Source organism: Rhododendron vialii, chromosome 1a (genome assembly GCF_030253575.1).
Source record: "Rhododendron vialii isolate Sample 1 chromosome 1a, ASM3025357v1".
Lineage (NCBI taxonomy): Eukaryota > Viridiplantae > Streptophyta > Magnoliopsida > Ericales > Ericaceae > Rhododendron > Rhododendron vialii.
In genome coordinates, this window is record NC_080557.1 from 17,135,606 (window position 1) to 17,142,049 (window position 6,444).

The window sequence follows — 6,444 nt, forward strand, 5'->3', positions numbered from 1 at the left end:
GGAAATTAAAGCAAAGCTTGGAGGTGGTAGGTAGGACGATCAACAGCTCTAAAAATTCAAAAGACTTCCTTTTTATCCTTGGATGAGCTATTAATACTATCTCTAAACATCCCTTTTATATTTTATATAGAACTTTAAGTAGTTTTTCTTTTTTGATAATAAGATGTCCGAATCAACTTACGCGTAGTTCGACTTTTTGCGGAGGACCATAAACCTACAATCCACTAGCTAGCAGGGGCGCACTTGTAAAGTAGAACTTTAAGTAGTTGCACTCTCGAATATGGGTCCATTAATAGGATGGTTTGCAATTGCTTGGTCAGGCAAGTAAAGATGGTTTTATTTCAACCTTCGAAGAAGTTCAAAAGTCTCTCACAAGATTAGGTACCTGAAATACAATCCCAACAGATTCCATATAATTTGGAACGCTGCTAACCATACAGATAATAGTGCACAAATTTTGTTATGAGGTCCACTACGGATCCCACACAAACGATCCGAGCCGTTCATTGAATGCAAAACATTTTTTTCAAGGGTTAATGTGCTAAATCAGCTCAATCCGATACCTATAAGTGCTCGATCTAATCATCTAACTTTTCATTTAGATTTTCGGATCATGAAAAGTTAGATGATTGGATCAAACACCTATAAGTATCAGATTGAGTTAATTTTTTGTGGCAACCCTTGAAATTTTTTATACATTTAATGAACGGCTTGAATCATTTGTGTGAGACCCTTAGTGGGCCCCACAATAAAATCTGTGCACAATTTGTACACTATTTGTCTGTGTAGACAGACTTACCATATAATTTGGTAGTTGGTCAATTTCCACCCAATTTACTTTCACCACAAGCTACCAGCTTAGAACCAATCGAATTCAACCTAAACAACTCTGATCACTTGTTGAATAGAAAGTCGATGTTAACAAAAAAAAAAATTGACAATCGGATGTCCGAGCCAACTTACACGTACCTCGACTAATTAATTTCGGGGCCTTGAAGCTAACGACCGGGCATAACCCCCTAGTGGTCTCAAAATTTGAAATGTTTAACCTCCGTAGAAATGAAACCTGTGACATCACAGAGAAACATTTATTATTTTCTCACAACCACGTAGTCAAACCGTTGAAGTTGATGTTAACAATCGATGGTTGCACTAGCGGGAAAACTATGTGCTCACGTGGCGGCCCAAGCACACGGCAATTTCGACCATTTGATAGGGCCTCCAATTTCGAAAGGTCTCGGTTTGCATGCACGCGTATGTGCATATATTGTAAATTTTAATATTGCAAAAACTACCTCCATTGGTATAAAAGTCTCATTCGGGAAAAAAGAAAAGGCCTTCGCTAAATATCCTCTATATTCACATAGCATTGATTTTTTTTTTTTCACTTTTATACGTCAACGGAATGAAGAGAGTTAGTTAGTTAGTATGTTTAGTTCATTAGGAATCCAAAGACTATCTATAGCCCTGGACACCGGACGCACCTCCCGTGAAGCTCGAACTCATGCCTCTACTGGGAAAGCCAAATGAGATAACCAACTGCACTGCAGTGACTTCTCATTCACATAGCATTGATTACTCTTCCACGTTTTATATAGAATTTTAGAAGCTTCTCATTCACATAGCATTGATTACTCTTCCACATTTTATATAGAATTTTAGAATTGTAGACGCTAGCGATTAGATACTCTGTAGTAGGAGTACCAGTTCTTTTTTTTTTTTTTTAAACATTCAATTCATTTAATAACAAAACCCGAAGACAATACAGATTTCATTAAAAAATACAATAATGAGCCAAAACTGCCCAGACTTCGATACAGACACCCTCTGCAGAAGCAAGATCGGCGAAATTGCCAGATGAAAACCAATCAAGGCCTAGATAGTAGAGAATCCAAAACGGACCGGACCCCAACTCAAACCCGAGAAGCGCATATGAAATCTGAATGGCAAGAGCCGTTTACCGGAGCAGAAGTCAAAGTAAACCCCGTCACCAATACAGCAGTCGGACGAACCTCAACCCACCAACAATCACAAACAACCCCAACTTAACTTCGGACGATCCTCAATAGGCTCCGGATTATTTGCCCACCTCCTCTTCCACACTAGATTTGGGGAAGCCAAACCGGACTGATTTGAGGGAAACCCAAATCAGCCGGTAGAAAGCAAAAAAAACAAACAGAAAATAAAAAAAACCCCAAAACACTCCAACCCCCATTATTCATACCCAAAATCTCCGGACAGAGCCACCACTAGCCGCCTATCACTGGAGCTTTCTCGCTGAACCAGATCAGAGGAAACATGGGGGCTAAGCCACACAGAAGGGAGAGAGCCGAAGGAGAGGGTAGAGGGAGGGGAAGAGGAGGAGGGGGGGAAAGAGGGAGGGGGAGAGACGGCGGAGGCAGGGCCTCCATCCCTGAGAAGATCTATCTGCTGAAAGTTTCTAAAGAGAGAGAGAGAAAAATAGGAGTACCAGTTATTCATCTTAAAAAAGCAAGAAATAAAATTTTCAAATGTAAAGTAAAACCTATCGATTAAAAATATTACTAACATTTTAAAGTTATTCATCTTAAAAAAGCAAGAAATAAAATTTTCAAATGTAAAGTAAAACATATCGATTAAAAATATTACTAACAGTTTAAAGGCCTCGCAAAATAATTTTTCCTTGACCCTCCTCTGATAAGGTTGGGCCGTCCCTGTGTGCCCATTATCTGTCTCTTACGATGTCTCACGCAGATGTCTAGCAACAAAATCTCAGTCCTACGGAAAAAATATCACTTTAAAAAAATGCCCTTCAAAAAAAAATAATAATCAGACACTTAATTCTCTCTCCCGCTCTTTATGACTTCTCATTTTCCTTCCAAGGAAGGCTACATATCCAACTCTCGACCACAACTCTAAATACAATTGTGTTCGGAGTTGTGATCAAAAGTTATGTATATAGACTTAGGGTTTGCATTACGTCCAGTCGTCCACAATTTACCCTAGCTATTGGATTCCATCACAATTTTCGTTTGAAATCATTACATGTTGATATGGAATAAAAATATAGGAGTAGATTGAGTAGTATTGGGGAAATTAAAGGATTAATTGGTCGAGGTCAGTGGCAAAAATGTTGGTAACGGTCGGGTGCCATGGCACCGCACCGCACCCATCTTCCACTTCGCCCATAATGATGTAGAACGAGAGAGATCCAATTACTACGTACTGCGCAATCATGAATCTTGACTTTCAGCCAAAATCCATCGTTTAGGTTCTAGATAATAACAGTAGAGTAGTCCAAGGCACCGCCACGTGATGCTTCAGACTGTTTTAGAATTATGCACTTAATCGTGAACTCATGAGAATGTGTGGTTGTGGAATAACCCGGAGCACCACATGGCGTTGGTCCTATATACTAAGCAAATTGAGCTTGATTCAATTTTTTTTTTTTTTTGGTAATTTTTCTTTTACTTTCTTATTTCCCTTGTCATATTATATTGTTAACCATAAACTCATCTAAAGCTGCGTTCAGTTGCTAGGAATGTTATACCAGAAAGTTATTCTCAGAAAAAGTTAAGTAAAGTGAAATAAAGGAAAAAGAAATATATTTTCCTATGAGTGTTCATTTGACAAATTTTTTTTGCAGAAAAACTAAAGTTTAGTGGTTCATTTGCTGGGAAAATACACTTATGAGAAACTTCTTTATTTTTATTCTCATGGCTAATTTTAAATAAAAGTAACTTTGAGAGCTAAATAATAGGCTATCATATTTCAAAAATTAACACATACGGAAAATGTATTTTATCTAATGCAAAGCCTTAACATGAAATAAAAAAATCGACTTGCAATTCCATATTCAATTTGCTATATTCTGAATGGTCATGTAAATCCCCCATTTAAATTGACATTCTCTGATAATCAACCGTACAAATGAAGTTTAAAAAATAAGTAGATGATAACTAAATAAATAAATATTAACAACTGTGCTTGATTAGTTGCCGATGCAAAATCTCACTGAAAATTAGTTAGCACAAAACAAAATTGAAAACCAATGACAAGATAAATAAATACTTCCAAAAAAATTAAACTACCAATTTTTTTCCAAAACAATTATCTCCGAAAACACCATAGTAGTTGAAATTGTTGTTACTTATGTAAATCTCAAAGTGTCTTTCTAAGAACCAAATTCGTACTTTTTGGTATTGGAGTCATTCACTTTTATTCTTACCCGCCAAGCAAAGATTTTCCTTCCCCGAAATTAAGAGCTAGCCTAGTAAATAACTTCCCTCGGATTGGTAGGAGTAATACTTGAGCAGCTGTTCATGCTTGGAATCTCTCTCCACACATGCATAGACATAGGGCAGCCAAAAAATAAATGATCATGGCTCTCCTCACCATTTGTACAGAGCACACAATGAGTATCACCAATGATACCCCACTGATTTAATCTATCCCTTATAGCTAACCTGCCGCAAATAGCTAGCCACAACACAAAGCTCAATCTAGGGATATGCAACCCAAACCATACCAGCTCACACCATGGCAAGGTCTGAGAAGGAGTCCTAATGGCCTCCCAAGATGATTTTGCAGAGAATCTAGATACCATCTTTGGAAGGCCCAAACACCACTCTATCTTCTTGGAGAAGATTATGAAAGAGGGTTGCAGGAGTACTACTGAGAGCAACAATTTTGCTTGAGTTACAAGGCTTCTAGCTCGAGCTCAACGTCAACGACAGGTTGTGAATAATGGAATCCATGACGACCTTAGCATGCAAAGATCTCCTCATATTGAACTCCACTCGCTCACCATATCTAGAATGCAATGGATGCCAATTGTCCATCCAAAGGAACGTGTTCCTGCCATTACCTACAATATATTGAATTAAAGGTTGACACAGAACCCGTAGGTTAAACATTTTCCTAATAACCCAAGAAGAACCAGATGGAACCTGCATGCCAAAAGCTATCATATGGAGGTACTCTTTTCCAGGTTGAGCACAAAGAGATTTTTGCTCAAGTTCAAATGGGGCTCACATTAATTTCTGACGTTTTTTAATTTATTTATTTTCCTGATAAAATATCCGATCTGCATTTTTCGGAAAGTATTGCGTTGGATGGAAACTTATTAAGAACATGGAATTGATGTTTATTCTATATGATTGATATTGCTCAGATATTCATCATCGTCTTTTGGTCGTGATATTTAAAATGCCGAGTAGAAAATTAATAATGTCTGCAATATCGTCGACAGTGTTGAACATACCTAATGAAAGATCTAGTTTCACATTCGAAATTACACAACTGGATTTATTCTAGGTCACTTGTCCAAATTAACGCCCTAATGTGGTGGAGATTAGATCTTGAAGAATTCATGGAATTTGAATTTGAACATTACTTGGGAAAGCGACACTGTTTTGGCTATCAGATTATGTCAGAAATCAACTCGAAAGGGTGTTCTTAGGAGTAAAACTGTAACACTGATCCCCTCCATAACTTCTCCAAACTCCTAAATTTTGGGTCAAACTTCCTTCATACCATCATTCTTTACTCATCCAAACTTGGGGCACCATCCTAGACTCAAATTGATATTCGAAATAGTTTATCTTGTACATCTCGTAAATAAATATAATTGTAAACGTATCAGCTTGATCGGATATTATTAAACGCATAAACGTGTGTGTGTTTCGTTATAATAGACGACATAAGTTCGGAGTTATGCTTATCGTCCATTGTATAAAACAAAAATATGAGTTGTTCAAGTATCTATTAATTAATGCCGAGTTACGGTAATCTTTTGCAGAGATCTCTTTTAACGAGATGCGAAAATAATTTAGACACGAATGTTCGGATACAGATGTGTTCAGGGCCCTTCGAAGTGAGTGACCGCCACATATATAATATATAACCCATATACGTACATTAAATGGTTCTGAACATTTGTGTCCGGACATTTGTGTGATTTTAATAACATTATATTTGAAGGGAAGTTTGCAGGGCAATGAGGACTGAAGAAAGGGTAATGGTAGGAGAGCTTGACTCCCAAATTGCACCCTACTCTGTTGTAATGGTAGAATATATACTCCTACTACTACCGTGTTGACTTTTGCGCATGGTGACTCGATGGTTTAAATTACTTTTTTGGGCCCATATTGCTTTCTACTGGGGGAAACTCAACTTTTAAAGGGATATATATGCAACTAATGTATTTTTTACCTTCAAAAAAAGTAATTTGACATATTCAGCGTATGTGTGCTTAAAAAAAATTGACGAATGATGGTTGGTATCAATTATGAGTAATCGCTTATTTTGTTTTTTCTTATTTGACCAAGCAAAATTAGATTATTTTAAGCTCCAATTTGTAATTTTTTTTAGCTCATTTGAAGTAAAAATAGTTTTACTGAAAGGCGCTTGATTCAAAAATGTTTTTATTATTTGACGACGGTTAATCTAGACATTTACTCAATA